Source organism: Ursus americanus, chromosome 27 (genome assembly GCF_024610735.1).
Source record: "Ursus americanus isolate L20-20 chromosome 27, mUrsAme1.1.p, whole genome shotgun sequence".
Classification (NCBI taxonomy): domain Eukaryota; kingdom Metazoa; phylum Chordata; class Mammalia; order Carnivora; family Ursidae; genus Ursus; species Ursus americanus.
In genome coordinates this window covers 30,648,455-30,670,150 of record NC_142153.1, presented here as the reverse complement: position 1 = coordinate 30,670,150, position 21,696 = coordinate 30,648,455, and the positions used below count along the sequence as shown (strand labels likewise).

The 21,696-nt window shown below is 49.3% G+C and overlaps 1 long non-coding RNA gene across 1 annotated transcript in view; it reads left to right on the top strand.

Moving 5' to 3' along the window:
* LOC123801247 (uncharacterized) overlaps positions 1–21,696 on the top strand; it is a 245,616-nt gene that overhangs the window by 211,470 nt on the left and 12,450 nt on the right. The window lies entirely within an intron of this gene.

Sequence of the window (21,696 nt, the reverse complement as noted above, 5' to 3'; positions counted from 1 at the left end):
GTTAACATACAGTGTATTATTAGTTTCAGGGGTTGAATTCAGTGATTCATCAGTTGCATATAATACAAGTGCTCATTACATCACGTGCCCTCCTTAATGCCCGTCACCCAGTTACCCCATCCTCCCACACCCTCCCCTCCAGCAACCCTCAGTTTGTTTCCTGGAGTTAAGAGTCTCTTACAGTTTTCTTTCCCTCTCTTCCCCTATGATCCTTTGTTTTGTTTCTTAAATTCCACATGTGAGTGAGATCATATGGTATTTGTCTTTGTCTAGCTCACTTATTTCACTTAGCATATAATACCCTCTGTGTCCGTCCATGTCGTTGCAAATGGCAAGATTTCATTATTTTGGATGTCTGAGTAATATTCCATTGTGTATATATACCACATTTTCATTATCCATTCCTTTGTCAGTGGACATCTGGGCTCTTTTCAGTTTGGCTATTGTGTACTTTAAATGAGTGTCTTTTTATAGTCACTTTTTAATAGTCATTTTATAATTATTTCTTAATAAACCTGTTAAAATTTATGACTTGGATAGGTAGCCATGATTTATGGCTTGTTTGCTGAAAAGCAGACCCTCTCCATTATGAGAAGGCATCTTCACCCGTTCCTTTTTCCCTTCCTCTTCTGCCAGTGATTTGTATATATTCTTTGTGGAGCGGAGTGGGCAAAGCCTTCCTAACTTGCCTCCCCTCTCTCTGTCCCACCTCTGGGTGCTGAGAAAATGAAGTCATTCTACCTCTGGAGATTGGTCCTAACGAATACCTCCTACCCTTAGTGTTTCTGATGACAGCTGACGTGCACACCTGCTTCTTGGCTGGCAGGAAACTGAGTCTGTGTGCAGATGGGCAGATGGGTGGTCTCCCCGTGTGGCAGATGGCAGCGTAACATGGTCAAGACTCCAGGTTTCTGGCTCCCACGATGTGACACATTCTGATAGAGCAGAATCTCTTTCCCCAGCGAAGCATGCTTGAAATTGCCGTTTCAGATGACTGCCAGTGGGTTTTATGTGTTTACTTTTGAGCTCATGCCTCCGTTGGGTTATTCTGGGTTGTTGGGGGGGGAGTATGTATTTTCATTCATACCTGGCAAAATCCGTAAAACTGTCTTTATTCTTTATAGAGTCTAGAGAACAATTCCTCCCTTGTGTGGACTGTTTATTGAGAGGGTGTTGGGTTTGGGTGCCGTGGGGAGGGTGGTCTGGGATGAAGGGAGCAGCTGGGTTCTCAGCTTGGCTGGGTCATAATTCCACATGAACTCTTTGTCTGGTAGGGCATTTCAAAGGGATATTTATGTTTCCTAAGCTCTAAAAGCCTTTGCAAAGCAGCTTAACTTCTGATGTGTTTTATTGAACCAAGTTTCTTTAAGCATTCAAAGATGAAAATAATGCTGCTCTGAAATGCTAATAACAAAAAGCGTACAAGACGTCTTATTACAAAAATAACTTTGCAGCCTCCCCGCCCCCCCCCCCCCCCCCCCCGCCAGTGGGCTTGCCATTCTCTTAGGCATCCGTGGCACTCCTCACAGCAGCATGAGTAGTGACAGACCAGTTCCTGCTCACTCCCTGGACTCTGAAGCGGTCAGAGGATGTCCCTATGTCAACTGCAGGAACGCAGAAGAAATTTAAATCTGGGTGTGGTGATGGCCATTCCCGCGTCTGGATGGCTCAGCATTATTACAGTCCTTCAAAAGCAGACATGACAACTCCACAAAGGATCCTAATGACAATGAGAATCTCTTCTAATGGGATTATAATGACAATATAATAAAAGCATTAAGCAAATGGAGATGAGAGCATTAAACATACTGATCTCCAAATAGTTGGGAGAACAGCTGCTAAGACCAGTGAGAGCCCCACCGAGTATCTCCCCACGAGGAAAGAAATGGAGTTTTTGAGCCTCACAGGAGTAGGAGTTGTGGTTTGCATTTGCATTCTCTTCCTAAAATGCGCCATCACCAGGTGATGGCGTCACGTGTTTCTTAGTGGCACGCACCTGACTTGTGACAGGGGCAGAGGTTAAGGTGCTGTGAGGAACTGACATTTGAGCAGAAGGTGCCCCTGGTTTTCACTGTGGCAGCTCGTACTTGCACCTGGTGATGGTGGCATTCCCCGTGTCAAGTTACGTGTGTTTTCCTGGGAAATGAGGCTGCCCCTCGGCATCGGGAAGGACCAGGATCCACAGACACTGATCTGACGTGTGGCTGCTGTGAGTCAACCCAGAAGACTGGTCATCTTAAGGCCAGGCAGGTGCTTCTCTCGAGGATGGGCGCCCTGGGCTTCACCCTGCTTGGCAGATACGGCACATTTGCACATTGGGGGTTCCGTTTTTCCAAAAGCCTTTCCTCACTTTGTGTCTTCGTGTCACATTTGGTAATTCTCCCAATATTTCAGACCTTCTCATTACTGTTACATTTGTTATGGTGATCTGCATTCAAGGGTTATGACTCGCTGGCAGCTGACTGATGATGGGTAGTGTGTTTTAGCAATGAAGTATTTTAAAGTATTTTAGATGTAATGCTGTTACATACTTATGAGAGTGTGGTATAGTATAAACATACTTTTATATGCACTGGGAAGCCAAAAATTCATTTGACTCACTTTACTGTGGCCTGAAGCAGACCCGGCAGTGTCTCTGGAGTGAGCCCGTGTCCCTGAAGGGGGAGGCGATGGTGTCATGAGACACGGGTGCTGTGGCATGGGGTCCCCTGGGCAGACAAAAGCACAGGCAGGGTTGCCATCGCAAACCCTGAGTCCTTTTGTGAGCTGGATTTTCTCATTGAATCTGCAGACCTTTTTTTCTCATGAACCAGATTTCAAGAAGTAATTTCAACAGATTTAGGAATCCAGTGAAAATGACAAACAATCAAAAACTTTCACTTGCAGGAAAAAATCTTACGTGATGGTTTCATGTCTATTTGTTTTATAACAAAAACATTCGGTACATATAAATGGTTATAATTTATATGCTGCATGGTCTATTCAGGATCTTTAAAGAACGTGCCCGGGGTTTTAGGGTCACCCGTCAACACACCGGAGGGTTGAGGAATGTGATGGTTTGCATGAGGACGATGAAGATATTCTAGCATTTACCTCACCGTCATTATTTCGTGTTTGTGTACAACCTCCTTGGTATGTTTCAGACACTGTTAGTGTTGCTATTGATACAGGTGTTCTTTTTCTTTGTATTTGCCTTGAATGAAGAACAACCAAAACCCCAGGCACACAACGACAGGACCCATTGCAAGGAACACAGCACAATTTAAGGACGGAACTCTGAACTCTCCCTTAAGGTGGTAGTTTCTGTGGCCCAACGGATGTTGGGAATTGCTGCGTTTTCCCTGAAATTTTAAATTATCTGGCGGCACCCTTGTACCCCAGGGAGCCCTGGAGCACAGTTTGGGGACTGTGATGCTGAGGCTTATTTTCACTCTCTTCCCGTGATTCAGTCAGTAGTGGTTATAAATATATGCCTTGGGCCTGCCCCTGGGTACACTGTCCGCGAGCAGGAGGATCCCACACGGCTCTGGCCCTGCGGCGGCTGGTGGCGGGTGGAGAGTCATCCTGAAGCTGCCCCGTGGGCTCGCCTTGGCCACATTCGGGGAGGAGAGTGCCAGCAAGCGGAGGAGAGGGCGGGTCCGCAGGGATGGAGGGAACAGTGAGGCAGAGGGGCGGGGCCTTGTGCAGGTGCAGGTGCAAGTGTGGGTCACCAGGAGGGAGGGCCTGTCGTGGCAGGAAGGCCCAAGGGAATGGGTAGGTGCACAGGATCAGGGAGGCTGTTGAATTCTACGTAGAAGAGTTTCAGGGATTTTATGGTGGAAAGTATACATAAAACTTACCATTTTCCCCAGTCATAAGTCTACAAATTCAGGGGCATTAAGTATATTCAGTGTTGTGCGAACATCACCATTGTCCTTTCCAGAACTTGTTTTTCATCCCAAACACAGACCCTGCTCCCCGACCTGGGCCTTGGTGACCCCATTCTGTTCTCTGTCTCTGTGCCTTTGCCCGCTCTAGGAAATCATCATCATCTCACGTACGTGGATCTTACGGTGTTGGTCCTTTTGTGTGTGGTGTAGCTCACCTGCGTCTTCTCACCTGGCTGGAGCAGGGGTCAGCCTGTCATCCTCCCTCATCGCAGAATAATGCTTCCTTGTATCTTACGCTGTGTGGTTCACCTGTTGATGGCCGCTTGGGAGTTTCCACCTCGTGGCTCCTGGGAGTAGTGCTGCGGTACCCGTGGCCTGCAGCCTCCTGCCGGGCTGCTCTCGGTCCCCTTGGCTCCACACCCAGCGTGGGATTACTGCATCCTACGGTGATCCCGTGTCTAGGTTTTTAAGGAACCACGAGATGGTTCACAGTGGCTGCACTGCTTCCCATCCCCGCCAGTCGAGCGCAAGGCTCCCCCATGTCCGCAGCAGTTCTCACCTGCTCTTCTTTCGTAGCTGTCCTGATGTGTGTGAGGCAGTACGTGGTGACGTTGAGTTCTTTCTCCGATGATGGTGAGGTGAGCATCTCACCTGCTGATGGGCCTTCTGGATGTCGTCTTTGGAGACTTGTCTCTTTGAGTCCTGCGCCGATTTTTGAATTGCTTTGTTTTTGTTGACTTGTAGCTCTTTGTAGATTATGGAAGTTAGACTCTTCTCAGATGTGTGATTTGAGAATATATTCTTCCATTCTGTGGGAGTTTGAGTGTTAATACTGAATAGAAATACAGTGAGTCTTGATATCCCAAGTTTCTTGCTGTATTCAGTGCAGTTAGACGCCAGTGTGCCTGCTTCAGAATGTCTCCTGTAGGCCAGGCTTGACCTCTGGTGCTGCTCGGGAGTCAGCTGCCCCCCCCTTCTCATCTAGCCTGGTCTTTGTCCAACCGCTCGCAGTCAGCACGGAGAGCGCACATGGAGCTTCAGAGTGGACCCAGCCACCTGAGTCGGTGCCCAGACGGGGTCTGGGGGGCGCGTGGCCACCTAGCCCACCGTGCCTCCACTTCTCAGCTGCAGAGTGGGTATGAGGGGCATGGAGGGCTGGCATACGGGGGAGCAGTGGTGCCGAACTCAGGGTGAGCGTGCCAGGGACTGGTGTACTGCACCCAAATGCTCAGAGCCCTGTGTGGCATGCAGTAGACACTCAATAGTTGCTGTTTTTACTTGTGTGGTTTATGTCCAGTTGGACTGGAGGAAGCATTCGTTGTATTCTCTCTTAGTTCTTGGAGCTCAGGGAGGAGAGTGTTCAGCACTCAACCAAGGGCTGGAATTCTGGCTGCGTGCCTTGTACTGCACAGGACTTTATTCAGGGGAGAGTTTATAAAGGATTTTTATGCAGTGATACAGATTGTTTCTTTGTAGGGAAAAAAAATACAGCCCTATATAAAGGAAGCCCATGGTACTGTTGGCGGAAGTGAAGTGAGGAGGTTTAAGAAAATGAGGATGCTTTGCTATGATGTCAGATTCTTTGGGAAATAAGTGCCATGGAGGTATTTGCAAATTTGAGGATTTCTGAGTCTTGAGAACTGCCCTCACTGCATACTGATGACCTGCTGGCATTTCTAACACAGGGGACCCTGCTGTGCCCCTGGGGTTGCCCTGGGCACCTGACTCAGGGTCGGTACCAGCACCCAGGGCCGGTGGTTGAGTGTTTGCCTCCGATTCTGATCTGCCCTAGTGCCTGGGGGGCCTTTGAAGGCAGGAACTGTTCCCTTCATGGCCTGACTCTCCCACAACATTTCCTTAGGACAGGTTTGTCAGGGGAATGCGTTTGCTCCGATTTCTTGTTCTGCCTCCGTAAGGGCTCAGTGCACGACTCACGTTCACTGTCTGTGACAGCACGCGCACCTGGAGCCTGAGAGCTGCACGTCCCTGCCGCGTCCGGGGCTGGTTGTAGCGGGAGCCTCATCTCTGGGGGTATGGGTGCAGGCTCCGCTTCCACGACTCTGGACCACGGCCAAGCCACTGGCTTGCGGCTGCCCACACCCACTGTCTGTGGGAGGACCCAGAACGCCAGCGAGGACAGCGCTGGACAAGTGTGTCACTGCGCCAGTCAGCGCGGGGCACTCGCTGCAGGAGCACGGGGTTTAGACACAGGCCAGTGTGGCTGCATCTGGGTTTTATAGCTGCAGTTACTTAGCGTTTGGGTTTGCCGTGTGTCCTATAATTGATCGATACAAAAAGTAAACGGAAGCAGTGTAGACAAGTGTCCCTGGGTCTTTGTTGTCGTTTCACGGGCAGGACCTGAGTTGGGCTGTGTCTGTCTCTGTCGCTCCCGCTTGGGCGCAGCTGCGAGACCACACTTCACAGTGATCGCTGCCCGCGTATATTTATCTAAATGTCGAGCTCAAACAGAACGGACGCTAAATGTCCCAGACGTACTTCCAAACAAACCTTGGGAGGGAGGTAAATGCAAACATTTGTAAAGTGTTTCAGAGCGTGTGTAACGTTTCCACATATCTCTGTTGTAACGGTGGCTGCGCTGAGGCTGGTCTGGACTCGGGGATCTGGGCGGAGCTCAGCACCATGCGGTGCTTGTTCTGACCTGTGGGAGGGGCGTTCTGGACACGGCTCAGGAGGTAAGCTCAGAAGGCCTGGCCGAACCATCCACCCGCATCCCTAGAGGCTGATCCTTCACGACCTCTTGGTGCTGAGTGCTGCTTATTGGCAGGGCAGATATGTGAGCGTCAGAATCTGACCAGGGTCTCTGCTCAGATGTAATGCTGTGTAGACAAGTTATTTAATTCCTCAGAACTTAAATTTGTGTGCGTGAGAAACAGGAGCCATAGCACGGTGTAATGCAAGTGGGTAGCACACAGATGGTCTCAAAAACTTCAGTTTCCCTGTCCGTTCCCAGGCATGGAGGGAGTCAGGGTGATTCATACACAGAAGATTTTGCAGGGGGAAATCATGTTCCAAGGGAGAATAGACCAAATTTATATAGGACTTTTTATGCGGTTTCATAAAATAAAATCCTGATAAAGCCCAAGGCATATCTGCGAACAAATCATCCAGAGCGGCAGAATTTGGTTCATTTCCCTGAGGATTGGTCCTCTTTCCAGGGAAGGTCGTTGGAGATGGCTCCGTCTGGTGGTTCCACTGCCTCCCCAGATGCGAGGTTGAGGGAAGTGTGTGCATCGTGGGCAGGAACTACATGGGTCGGGTTACGGAGCCGGTTCTTACTCTGTGGGTGTCCTGACACAAGCCCCAAGTGTTTGAGCTCCTTGACCGAACCCTGTCCTCGTGCGTTCCTCTCAGACGCTGCTCCTGGCGGGGTGAAAAACAGCCCCGGGGAATGGCAGTTGGAGGCGTGGGGCTGGCAGGGGACATCTGCTGGGAGCGGCCGTGTCCACAGCAACGCGGGACGGGATGCACGGCCCCTTCCATCACGTGCCTCCCCTGCCGGCTCTCCTTCAGGCTGGCGTGAACACGAGCTGCCCTTCACTCTCTGTGTTTGAACAGCACGCGGGGCTTTCCTGTGGCTCTCCGTCCGCCGTGCCACACCACTGAGGATTTCCTGCTCCAAGGACAAGTCACGGCGGAGACTCTCCCCCAAGTGTCAGGAGATGCCACTCAGCTGACCAGATTTGAAGGAGGGCAGAAGGATCTGCTGCCCTTGGGCACCCGCGGCCTCTCAGCCCTGTGTGGTCGAGCTTCATCCATGCCCCAAAGGGGGAGGTTTAACATCAGGAGCAAATACCTGGTGTCTCTTTCCTGTGTTCCGTGGAACATTTCCAGGTCTTCTCTGCCGTTCTCCCTGCCGAGTGGCTGCCACAAGCCCCCCGCACTTGGCTTCCACTGCGTCACACGGGGGCTCAGGCATAGGAGGGCGTCCGTGTGTCCGGTGTTTTTTCTGAGGTGCAGAGAGGTGAGGGGAGTCCTGCCCTGCACACCTGCAGGGGTCTTCCTGGGGGAGCGTCTCCACCTCCCTCCCCCTTTCTCCATGCAGGTCAAGTCTCCAGCAACCACACAAACAAGAAGCAAAGCCCACTGCTTGAAAACCCGCCGGACCCCTGTGCTCCTCCCACCCCCCGCCTTCCAGCATCTCTTATAGAATCATTGGCTCTTGTGGTTGCCCCAGAGACTTGGCCAGCAGACAACCAAGACAAGTCACCCGTTTGTCCAGATGTTTTTCTCCCTGGTCTCTCTGTAGCTCATGGGAATCTTGCTGTCCTCCCCGCGAGGCTGCCCTCACCTCTCCTGCTGGGGTTGAAATGAGTCCAAGTTCACGAGGAGCCTCATTTCTGCTTGCAAACGCTGTTGCCATGTCTGTGGGTCTCAGTTGCATTTGAAGGTGATTCCTCGAGGCTGGCTTCCTTCCAGTGTGACAAAGAAACCATAAACAGGTCCTCTTAATTTTCAGCTGCTAATTACCAGCTCACCGGTACCATCAGCCCTGCACAGTATACTTAGCACACGTTCCCGGTCAGGAGTTGAGCTGTCTGTGGCTGCGGCGAGGGTCCTCCAAAGGACTTTTAGCCCCTGATATGGCTTCTGGGATCGTGGGGTTTCATAGGTATGTGGGCGCACAGCTGTCATATTAGGAAGAACCCCTTCCCGAGGGTCCTGCACCCATCTGGCTCTCGCAGACTCTTGACAGGACTCGTGCTTGGAACTTTATGTGGGATATTTTCTTTCCTTGAGTGTTTTCATCTGCTCACTGCCTTTTGTATTCAGACAGGAAGTAGGCACCAGATCACCCGCAGATGCACGATAGGATTTTATAAGAGTGTGTGTTTAATGAGAATATAGATTTTAGCTTCAGGGTCTATGAAACCTGGAAATATCAACGTCCACAGAGGTCTGTTGGCAAAGGGGAGCTTTGGTTAACACTCAGCCTAAAATTATTAACTGCCTGACCTTGTTTCCTCAGCTGTTTTATTCCACATGAAGGATTCGAGCTGCGATTCTTCCTCTTAATTTGAAACCTCTTTGGCAGCAGAATACGTCATCTGCAGACTCCTCGCACGCCTGTTTTTCCAGCCCTGACCCGAACCCTCTGTAGTATTTGACCTCCCAGTCCTCCCAGAAGCTGGTGTCCCCTGGGCCGTGTGTGTCCCCTTCCCTCCTGGACGCCTCCTGCTGGCCTCCTCTTGACCTTTAGATACCGCCATGCCCAGGCTCTGACCCTCCGGCATGATGTGTCCCCCTCTGGTGTCGGGTCGGGGGTCATATGTCAGCCCGGACCTGAGTTCTGCTCTTCTGCCACGTTCCCAGCTGTGCCGAAGGCCCCACCGTCCCTGTGCACCTGCACTCAGTGCCAAGGTGTCTGTGTGGGTCTGTCCTCTGACCCCCCTGCCCCACAAGCACGGCCACATTTACCTCCCAGAAGGTTGTGTATCCTCTGTCCACAGCTGCCCTGCTGCCCGGCCTCAGTGGCTCCTGTTGGGGGCACTTTCTAAGTTGACTGCGGCTGCCACCAGGGATGACACAGAGCCTGTCTGGTCACTCTACACCTTAAAACCTTTTGGTGCCAGTTGGAGCCAGCCTGACCAATACAGTGCCTCTCCCGGGGCCTGAGGGGACCACTGGGCTCTCAGGGATGGTCCACCCCTCCCTCTCTTTCTCCCCTTTCCTTCCTTCCCACCCTGTCCCGTCCCTCTCCATCCCCTTTCCTCCCATCCCCTCCCACTGTATTCACTGCCTTCCCTCCCACTGCACCCCTTCCACCCCATCCCTTCCCACTCTGTTCACTCCCCTCCCTCCCTTCTCACACCCTCCCCTCCCTCCCTATCCCCCCTCTACCCTCCCTTCTGACCCCCTCCTTCCTCATTTTCCTCACCTCTGTTCTAGCTGCTGCCTGGGGTTTGCTGTCAGAGTGGGGGCTGTGTCACTCATCGTTTCATTCCTGGCATCCAGTCCAGTATAGACGTTTACATACTATTTGTGCAGCTGAGCTGGTGGTGCTTGTTTTCTTCCTGCCCCCCGTCTTTTGGGGGCTTCCTCTGTCGTCTCATCTGCAGTTCCACCTGCAGCTGATCAAGTATCAGAACTTCACACGTGTGAGCCTGGCTTTCTTCCACCATTCTGAGGCCGGCCCCATGCCAGGAGCTCTCCCTGCTTTAGAGCGAGGCTCAGGGCTGTGTGCAGACCTACACAGTCCTACAGGAAGTGTAACGCGTGTAATTCCCTGCTACCTAGAGTGTCAGAAGGAGGATTCCACAACTGAACAGTTGCTAGTATTTTAAACTGCTCTTAGTTGAAAATTTCAAAATCAGTGTCATCATGTGAAAAAGATGCCAAGTGCAGGTTCATCATATGACATGCGTGACCCTGTGACTGTGTCTTGGGGTTCAGAGACCCTGCTCGTTGCTGCAGAGCCCCGTTGGGTGAGGTCCTTCACGATGCCAATGTGCTCTTGTCATTTTAAAAAGCAATTTTTACCAATCGCTTTTCTCTAATGCTCTTAAAAATAACCGAGTTATTATTTACCTGTAATAAAATATAGCTGTAAATGCACGGTTGATGAGTTTTGAGGAAAATATTTACCATTTCATTGGAAAGCGCCTCATACCCCCTGTGCCCCATTTCCAGGCGAGCACTGTTCTCATTCCATTGGTGTAGATGTTCTGGTAGGGTCATTGATGTGTGCAGTGTTGTGTTACCCTTCTCTCCATCCTCTGGCTGGTATGAGATTCACCCTCAGGTGCGTGTATTTGTAGGTCACTGCTGTTGACTGTGAGGTGGCCCTGCCACACATGACACCTGCATCACGACGTTGGCTCCTGGGGTCCAGGTCCCCTAGCCCATGGACTTAGTGTGGTCCTGAACACCCCATCGCACGTGCTGGGAGTCCCTGTTGTCTGCCTGCTCCCACCAGGACTTTCTGCCTGGCTCATGTCTCTCCTGGTCTTCTCTGGCTCAGACTTTCTTGTCTGATTGCTAATTCCTGATATGTCATTTCTTGTTGCATCTTATTTCTTCCAGCTTCATGGGGCTATACCTGACATACAGCACGTGTGCGGTTCAGGTGTGAACAGTGATCTGATACACATTATCGTCTCGTGTCTGTGCAATAAAGTTAGTTAACACATCCTTTATGTCCCAGTGTCAGCTTTTCCGTGTGTGGTGAGAACACATATGACCTGCTGTACTTAGCAGCTTTCAGAGTAGCTAACACAGGATCGCTCACCAGAGCCGCCGAGCCACGCACTGGATCCCCGGACTCCTCCTCTTACAGCTGGAAGTCCCTGCTCTCTGACCAGCCTCTCCCCATTTCCCCTCCCAGCTCCTGCCCTCCTTTTCCCTTCACTAACTGAGCACCTTCTTCAGGAGCATTTCTGAAACTTGCCCAAAGGCTGCAAGCATACACTCCTAAGCCTCCTGGGAATATGGGTTTTAACATGGCCATCGCCAAAGGAATAGTTCTCTACAAATGGGATTTGAGACACCAGATCAGAAAGCTGATTGGACATTTTCTTTGTTGGCTTTTGGTGCCTTAGCTGAGGGGACACACCAGTTCATTGTCCAGCTACCTGGAGACCCAGCTCCCAACATCAGACCCCGTCTGGTAGTTTCCCCCCTTTTGTATGGAACCTTAGAGTAGACTTAGCATAGAGCCTGACGGCGTTGTTGATTAGCACCTTCAGGATTCAGGCTAGATCTGTATGCTGGACCCCAGGAGGGGCTGTGTGGGGCATTTTAGGGCAAAACTGATGTGTTTGTACTGGAAGTCACCACCAAGCTACAATGTCAGCAGCAGTTATTACTGGAGACCTTGGGGGAGTCAGTAGAAATTAGTTTTAGTAAACCTCTCTATCATGATTTTTTTTAAAAGATTTTATTTATTTATTTGACAGAGATAGAGACAGCCAGCGAGAGAGGGAACACAAGCAGGGAGGGCGGGAGAGAAGGAAGCAGGCTCATAGCGGAAGAGCCTGATGTGGGGCTCGATCCCGTAACGCTGGGATCACGCCCTGAGCCGAAGGCAGATGCTTTAACCGCTGTGCCACCCAGGCACCCCTCTATCATGATTTTTTAATAAAAGCGTGTCTTGGGAAGTTTTCTAAGAGACTGAGTTCCTCAAGGGCATGATCCAGTGGTACTTGTCTTATTCTGATGGCTGTGGCACTTGCTAGTCCCGAGTAAGTGTGCGTGAATTTTGGACAGACGTACTGTTGCCTTGTAAGCTGCATTTACACACTGGGCTGAGACTCTGTCTCCATGGGAGCAAGCACCGTCGTTGTTCAGGGATGGTTGGGGCACTGGGGAGCCCAGGATCATCACAACTCAGATGAGACTGCTGTGTGCTGAAGCAAGTCTAAATGCGTATTCAAGTGACAGGGAACAGCAGACCAAAAAGCCATTTTATTTCACTTTATAGACTATCAGGTTTTTACATTCAAGTGCATTTTGCTTTAGTGACTTAGGAAATAGAATGTCTAATGCAAATCAGATGATGGGATAGTTGGTCTCACACGGGTTGTGCCGTATGTTTATACCTGAAGTAGACACCTGTTAACTTACCTGCCACGGTTCCGAGGTCAGTTCTAATGCTGCTTTGTTCAATGCCATCCTCTCAGTGTCCATGAACATGTCTGTAAATGATTGGATAAATGAAGAAGACATGTAATTAAAGTATTTTTGTTTTCTTAGACACCCTCGTATCTGGTAGAAAACCAGATTTAACTCTGGAAGACAACTGTTCGGTGGGAGTTGGGGTGGCATTGGCGAGTGGATTGCACTGAAGTGTTGAAGTGTTGGTATTTCTGTGACACATTAGGATTTTTTTTTTTAATTTTAAGAAGTTAAGATCCATCTCCAATTGTTGGAAACATTTCTTGCTGAGTATTAAATGAATTTTATACTAATTTTGTAACTAAACATTTTTACCTCTTAAAAGATGTTTAATGATGATTTATACATCCCACAATGGGAAACTGAGCGTTCTTATAGTTTAGTGATTCATCTTGTATAGTTTGCATTGGGGGATTTTAGTATTTCTACTACATATACGTGTGGTTCTTTCCAGTAGAATTTGTAGCAGAAATACCAGCCATGGTCCGCTTGAGTTACAGAAGTAATCCCCGCAGGTTCCCCAAAGGACATGGCTGACGCCTAGTTCTGTTGAACATCTAGAAGACAGATACAGCAGAAGCCAACACTGTGATTCAGGATTAGCTATTTACCAACAGGAACTATCTCAGAAAAATACTAAAATGACTTGAAGCACTTTTATGAAAAGTCTGAGTGATTTGTTGTAAACGAGGCTCACGATTTGATGATGTGGAGATGAGAATCTTCAAGTCCTTTATTTTTCGGGGTGGTAACAGTAGAACAGAAATACTTTGAGCAATGGCAAGCCATCATGTGTCTCCCTGGAGAGTCAAAGCTGTTACTTCCCGTGTGGCCCCGGGGACAGCAGAGACAGTGGCAGGGATGGAGTTTGCTTTCTCCTGCTGTCGTTCAGCACCGACAGTCTCTCCCTCCTCAGCTTTGCTCTCAGGAAACCAGCCACGTACACACCCATTGGTGGGAGTTCCCTGGCCTGTGCCCTGAGAGCCACTGCATCCTGCTGCTCTGCCCCTGGCTGGCCAGGGTCTCCCAGAGTGCCCAGCCGCTTTGGGGGTCATTCCTGCTGTTCCGAGAACACAGAGCTCTTCTTGGGTGGCCCATTGTCACCATGGGAACAGAAAAGAAGTGGGCTCTGGCTGAGGTTTGGAGTCCTGTCTCCTCAGTGTGTGTCCTTGAACAGCAGCCTGTGAAGACTGGTCTCCCAGGCATGCTGGCTTCCGCGCTGCAGGGATGCTCTGTAGGGATGGGAGTGTTGGGAAGGACGGTTCACACCATCATCGGCTGCGTCCACATCCATGAAGTCCCTTTTGTGAATGGGGCTGCCTGTTCTCAGAATGATGGAGAGACAAGCTTTATTACGACCATTAAGCGGAGACGGATCTTCTCAGAAGGTGTTGTGCATTCGGTAGTGTTCTGTAAAGACCCCACGAAACTGATCTCCACAAGCTAATCGTACCCATAGCGGAGCACCATTTACTGTGACTTCGGGTTCTCCCACCTGCTGATTGTCAGCATGCTTTACAGTGAGAGGAAGAAGATCATAAGCGCAGGTCAAGTATGCTCATCAGGTGTGTAGATATCACCATGCCTGACTTCCTTTGAAACAGGCGTCCCGGAACGTAGACATAGAAAGTCATACCGTTTTACATCATTCCCAGAACTTCTCTGCGGGACTCTTGATAGACCCAGAATCTATCCAGAGACAGTAACATTTGATGTGGGCAGGAGTTTATGTTCAAAGGTGTTACTTGCCGTGTTCTTCAGCAGCGGGAAATGGTTTGGTGACGGGCAATGTACATGTGATGGACCGTTCTCTCCATTGTGTGAAAGTCACCCAAGCAAAAACGAGACTCAGGATTGTCTGGTCCTGATTTTGTAAAAACATCTCATGGCTTTTGCTGCTGCTTCTGCTGTTTCTGAGGGAGGCTTACCTAGAGGCATCTTGCTGTGGGAGCTTTACTCTTCACATTGAAGAATCAGTCATCCGTTCACAGGAAAAGTGAACTCAGATACGGAAATTAGTTCATGAAAATGACAAAACAATCCTGGAATATCCGGACAGTTTTCCTTCCTATTTTTCCTTTTTCTAAATTTTTAGATTATCTTATTTAAAAAAAAATGCAAAGTAATACACCTTATGAGACACTGAACCACTGTGGAAAAGATGTTCATCAGAACTCCTACCACTCTGGAATAACCACCACTAAACACCAAATCCAAACAATGCAAACTGTAGAAATATTTTGAGTAAATGGGATTGTGTTCTATATGGTCTACTTCTGTAAAAATAAAAAATGATAACTATTCAGCCTTAATAGAAGCAATAAATTGATGTGAATCTGAAGTCATTGTTCTTGATATAAATGTCTCTTCATCCCAATGGATTTAATCCCTTAAAAGGTCTTCTAAGTATTAAAAAAAATTAAAACAATATGGGGAAGCTCGGAAAAAATTAAAGTAGTGTTCTTATATTCTCTCCTCTCCCATGAGAAGTGGACTGTGTGCATGCACACGCACCCCTGTGTGAGACGTAGACCATGTGTGTTCATGCACACGTGTTGAGAAATGCATGTACACACACGTGTGAGAAGTGGATGGTGTGGAGTGGACCCTGAGCGTGCACGTGCACCCCTGTGTGTTACAGATGGGACCATGTGCATGCTTGTGCACATGCATGTGTGAGAACTGGACCATGTGTGTGCATGTGCACATGCGTATGTGAGGAGTGGACTGTGTGCACATGCACGTGCATGTGAGGCATAGGTTGTGTGTGAATGCACACATGTGTGAGAGACATGGACCGTGCATGTGTGTGCACACGTGCATGAGAAGTGGACCATATGTATGCACACATACACCTGTGCATGGGAAGTGGACCGTGTGCATGCATGTGCACACATGTGAGAAGTGGACCACGTGTGTGCGTGTGCACATGCATATGTGAGGAGTGGACTGTGTGTGCACGTGCACACACACGTGAGACGTAGACTGTGTGTGAATGTGCATACGTGTGAGAGACATGGACCATACATGTGTGTGCACACGCACATGAGAAGTGGATCGTGTGTAGGTACACGTACACCTGTGCGTGAGAAGTGGACCGTGTGTGTGCACATGTACACCTGTGCATGAGAAGTGGACTGTGTGCATGCATGTGCACACACATGTGAGAAGTGGACCGTGTGTGTGCACATGCACATGCGTGTGTGTCTGGCGGCTGAGGTCTGCAGTGTCTGCACCATGAAACCAGCCCCTGTGGAGACTTCTTCACCATTTGGTGTGGGTCCCGTGCTGGTCACCACCCCTTTTACCGTGGCCTCCCCATCTCGCCTGACGTGTTTTGATCTCTCTCGGTCGTTTGATTTTATTATGGAGGGGTTATTTTTAACGTGGGCCACAGTCTTCATGATTTTCTTCCCAGCTAAGAATGCCTGTCTTTTGCTCTTATTCTCAAAGGAAAACTAGGCTGATTTTATATTCTTGGGTCGCACACTTTCTCCTCTTTAGAGCTCATCCAACGCTTTCCTTTCCACGGCTAGATCCACCTTCCTGGCCACGGAGGTGCACAGGTGCTGTGTTTCCTTTGTTGCGCATGTGTGAACAGGGCCACCGACAGCCGTGTTTCTGCTTCAAGGGTAACTCGCCTGCTATGTTGTCGCCGGAGCACAGTTACCGACAGCACTGCTGGAATTAAACGTGGCTCTACAGATGACCACATCTGCACGGTGGATGTCGTTTAAACATGTTTACTTAAGTCTCAATGACACAGGGTATTTCTTGGCATCATTTCTTTTGTACAGATCTGTTGAGAAAACTGTAGACCTGTCCCACATGGTTTTTAGTGCCTGCTTCTTGTCCAAGGCACCTTGTGCATTCTCCCCAGGGTTATTCTGTCTCCTGTGTTCGTGCGAGGATGTCTGTCATGTTTCCTCCTCAGCCAGGCCGCTTACCCAGGTCACGGATGCTTTTCCATCCTACTTGTTATCACTCTTCTGGCTCTTCTGATCTCATTTCCTCCCTCTGATGTCAGTGTGTTTATCTTCAATCTTCTGTGTCGAGATGGGGCTTCAGCATGTTTCTCTTCTGATGCTTGCTTGTCCTGGCCAACACCTGGGTTCTGGGATGCTGCTGTTTTCAGTCCCAACTTCAGTTTTTACATCTCTGATTTTTTTTTCAAGGGAGCAATGGATTTTATGATTCTTTTCTCATTTTATGATGATCAAAAAAGGGATAATGCCGGATGCGGCTTTTCTCTACTGTCTGTATCCAGAAGCCTGATCATTTGATACTGTTCCAGCCAGAAGCCTGCTGAGCGATTTTTGAACAAAAACATAATTTCATGTTATTTCCATGGGTTTCTTTTTAATGTTTATCATTTTTAGCCCAATCTTTGGCAACAAATATTTAAATAATAATTACAGTTTTTCAGATATTTCAGCTATAAAAATGCTTTTTTGACACACCATTATTTATCAAAGTGCTTTTGTGTATGAGGTGCTCTGACATAATGTTAAGTATATTGAAATCTCTAAGTTCTAGAGACAAAAAAGGGGAAAAAGCTGAACTTTCTATAAGGGTAAAACAAGTAATATCTTAGAATTGATGTAAGCATCACTGTGCTGTTTTAGCTTTCAGAACAATGTGGAAGCTCTTCAAGTTACCAGGGTTCATGAGCTTGGCAGGAAGCAAGCAAGGCGTCTTTTTCTGTATTCCTCTAGAGTGAATGCAAATGTAAATCTCCCCCCAAAATTTCTGTCACTGTGTCAAGACTGAGAAGCAAGGAAGAAATCTGTGATTCAGAACTTCACAGAAGCAGATTTGAAGGCTGGACAGTGACTGCTGATGCTCTTAGGCTCGACAGCAGGCTTGGCAGGGAAAGCGATCAGTGTAAGAACGTGTTTGAGCTTCAAACAGGACAGGAAGAACCCGGTGAATTGACTCCGCTCTGAAAGGTGCTCATTTCCCTGTGTGGTCAACAATATTCGTATCCTTCACTCTGGGGACTATGCTGAGCCCGCACGTAGATTTCCTCGGCTTCTGTGCACCTGTCTCAGCTCCTGCCATCACCCCATTTTACAGATGAAGGGTCTCAGGTGCTGAGCAGAGTCACCGCTAAGGCTGCACAGTTAACGAAGCGTGAGGACAGGTTTGTTCCTCGGTGCTCAGACCCCAGAGCTCTTTGTTGCCACATTTAAAAACAGTGCGACACAAATACAAATTTTCTAGCTGATTTTCAAAGAATATTCTCAGTACTTCCTTATGGTCTTATGACCTCACTCTATAATTAAGGAGAACGAGGTCTCAGTGAGATAGTCACAGTGAGCATGTTTAACTAAACCCATGCTGAGAAAATTGTCTGCAAGAAATGAATGGTTTGCATTAAAAAGAGCCAACCTTTAAAAGAAGACCAGATTTTAATAGGCACAATATTCAACAGCTCCTTAGGAACAGTACCTGGAAGGTCAGCAAAGTCAGTAACAGGGGGCCTGCTTTCCCTTTCCAGGCAGGGGAGGGGTGTAGTCAGTAGTGTCAGCTCCGCGGAGGGTCAGGTGCCCTGTGGGGGATGGGCTTGTAAACCTGGAGAAGGGGGACCCCTATGTGCCCTGTGGGGGAGGGGCTTGTATGCCTGTGGGGGGGCGGCTGTGTGCCCTATGAGGGGGTCTGGGTGCCCCACAGTAGGGAGCCCGTACGTCCCAGGGTGGAGGGGCATGTGCCTCAGAAGGAGGACCTGGGCATACCACAATAGGGGAGACCATGTGTCCCATGGGGTGGGGGCTATGTGTCCCATGGGAAGGGACAGTGTGTCCTGTGGGGGGGCATGTGTCCCATGGGGGAGATGCTGTATATCCCATGGAGGGGGGCTATGTGTCCCATGGTGGGGGGCCTGTGATGTGGGGTTTAAAGCCTGAGTCCGGTTGCACCTGGTAATGTCTCCTGATTCCTAAGTCCATTACCATTTTTAAAAGGGACCAAAAAAGGGGACAATCCAAACTAAAATGAGGGGTCATGAATGTTATAGGGAGATGCAGAGAGGTTGAGAGGCAGCAGCAGCCTCAAGGAGCTCATGATAGGTGACGGGGCATGTGCTGGCCAGGAACGTGGCCATGGGGTGGGCAGACCCAGGCCTGAGCCAGTTCTCCCGCTCCTGCTTCATCCCACATGGCAGGGAGCCTTGAATACTCTCTGGAGGTCCTGCCTCACTCCCAAGTGGGCTCTCACCTGCCGTGGGTGCACCTGCCAGGCTGGGGTGGGTGGGTCTCGGGGTCTTGCTCACCCTACATGTGACCATGGCTGTGGGAGCACACGGTAGTTGTGTACATGTGGGAGCTGTGTACCCGAGACATGCCCTCATCGTCTGCTCGTCCTAGTTCATCCTCGCCGTGGCCTCCCCTTTGGGGGTGTTTGTGGCTGCTGGTTTTGATAGGTGCCTGGAAAAGAGCGTAAAAGCTTCATCAGTCACACTGTCGCTGAGCCCCAGGATTTGAGTCCTGTTACAGACGTCACAGTCATTGGGCTGCTAGCGGGACCACTCTTACATGTCTGCAGGTGGATGGAGTGTTTCTTTGGCCACATCACTTTCTAACAGATTCATCTCCTGTGCTGATGGATGGCTGTGTAACAAACTACTTCACAACGTAGTGCCTTGAAACAACAGCTACCATTGATCATTTCCAGGGGCTGAGGGAGAAGTGGGCTCAGTGGGGTGGTTCTTTGCCCTGGCGTGTGACAGCATTGTGATCCACTCGAACTTCGTTGGGATGGGATGGCCCGGATACTCACTCATGAGGCCGGCAGCCCATCCTCTCCCGGGGCCGTTGACCACAGCCCCTTGGCTCCTCCAGGGAGCACGGCCTGGCTTTGCCAGCATGATGGCTGGGCTCCAAGTGGCATCCACTGAGTGAATGAGGACACAGCGCTCTGTCAGGGAGGATGCATAGACCACGGAAGCTTTTCTCAGTTGTGTTTTTGTCTTCATGTTTTACTGAAATTATCTTTTTTACTTGGTGCCCCTCCCGATTATAAATTTTTTTAATACCAGGAATATATTTTGAATCTTTTATACCCATGTTTTATCCCCATGGTGGTGCCTGGCAGGAGGTAAGTGCGCAATGCACATGAGAACGGGACTGACATCTAAGTTGTTTTTAATTTCTTGGCTTCTATAATACTAAAACCATCATTTGTAACTTCCCTAGGCCGGTCCCTAGAAATGGAAATACTGGCTGAAAGTATCTGTGTGTGCGCAACTCTTGATGCATATTTCCAAACTGCGCTCCCCTCAGGGAGCCGCAAATTTATGTCGACCCCGGCAAACACGCACGAGTCCTTCACAGCCGCGTCACCGGCATCTGCCCATTTTAATGTGTCTCCTATCCTCATAAACTGGGTAAAGCAATGTCCCATTATTACTTTGAGTTGTGTTTTGAGATTATGGTTCCTTGCAGCATAAGGTAGGTAGGCTCTGGATGTTCGAGCACCCATGCGATTCTGGTACGGACTTGGTGTGTGACGTGCCATCTAGGGCTAGCTGATGTCGAACTGGAGGGCACTTAAGCGGTATTCTGGAATCTGGATGCGTGCGTTCAGCCTTTTTGCCTTGAGACACCTGTGAGTTTGAGACTCACACGCGAAAGAATCGGACTCTGTCCACAGCCATGCTCCTGACCCTCTGGGTCTGTCATGGAGTAGAACTAATTATACACCTAATTTTACTATCAAACAGATTTATAACCATGTTCTGGCAAATGCAGAAGTTTTCTTTGGTGCCAGGCAGACATCATACCAGCATATTGAACCCTATTCTACACTGTTCTCTACCCTTACTTTGTAAGATCCACTTGGCGTGATAGCGTATACGAATTGTCACACTGTCAAAATGTTGTCATGTTTTATATCCTCCCAACTGCGTGAAAACATAAATATCACATAGTGATCAAAATTCCCCAGCGTAGAGGAGCAACAGCGCAGGGAGCAGTTCTGCCTCTTGACTGCAGTGCTGCTTACGGAAATATGTGCGTGAAAACATGGCGGTCCCGCTGTCCACACACAGTATGCCCAAGCCAGTCTCCTGGGTGTCGGCAAAGGTGTCCACACTGGGGACGCACAGACAGGGCCATTCTGTACTTCCTCTGTAACTTCATGTGCTTCTGTAATTATTTCAAAATAAGTTGAAAACCATCTTATTGGCAGATCTGTGAAGAGTTCATAGCACATTGGTAGAAAATTGCTGACATCGCGTGCAGGGAGGGATCCTTTCTGCTGATTGCCTAACAGGGAGTGTTTGCTTGAGTTCACGAGGGGATGGTTGATGACCTCGGTTTTGTTGGAGCGAAGCTGCTTCCTGTGACTCCCACTGAGAAGGTGATATCTTCAAAGAATGCCATGGAAAGTCAGCCTCCTCCTTTGTAAGGCAACCCTTCAACTATCCAGTGCCTCCTTTGTTTCCTGAGCAGGGCACGCATCCTAATGTTTACAGGTGCCTCTGCCACAGGAATTTCAGACCCCACAGCTTCAATGATCTCTCTCGTCATATCTCACCAAGTTCCTCTCGTGGTGTTGAGTCCCAAATGGTATTTCCTGGGACAGGGCTCCAGATGTGCTACGACTGGCAGGATTAGAACTCAGGTTCTAGAGGAGGTCATGGGGCAGCAGGCCAACATTGCTGAGCAGGGATCGGTGTTGCTCAGGAGAGCGGTGCAGCATAACACCTATGTCCCACAGGCTTCATGCGTCTGTGCGGCCCAGGACCAGGTGATCCCGGGCATGCACGGCTCTCACTTCACCATGTCCAGTGCTGGGCAGTTTCTTAGAGGTGCCTTACGGGGAGGATGCCCTAGGTAGCTGTCTTGAGTACCTCACATGCCTGCTCACAGAGCCTTTTGCTGCAGGGTAACAGGCACGGTGGAGAGAAAGAAGTGGCGTTTTCATGCTGCCTTTTATTGGTTTATGAGCAATTCTTTTTATTTTTGAGGGGGTGGTGAGGTAGTTGACACAGTGATATGTGTGTTTCAGATGTGCGACATAGTGATACCGCAAGTTTTTACCATGTTGTCTTTTACTGTTGATAGCTCTGATGAGTTTTACTGGACATCTTAGTGGTGGATGGAGTCAGGAGACTTGTTAACATCTGCCAGCAGGGAAAATGTCTCCATGCCCAGATACTGTCCCCGCAGATGCAGGGCTAGCCCGTCTCCCTTGC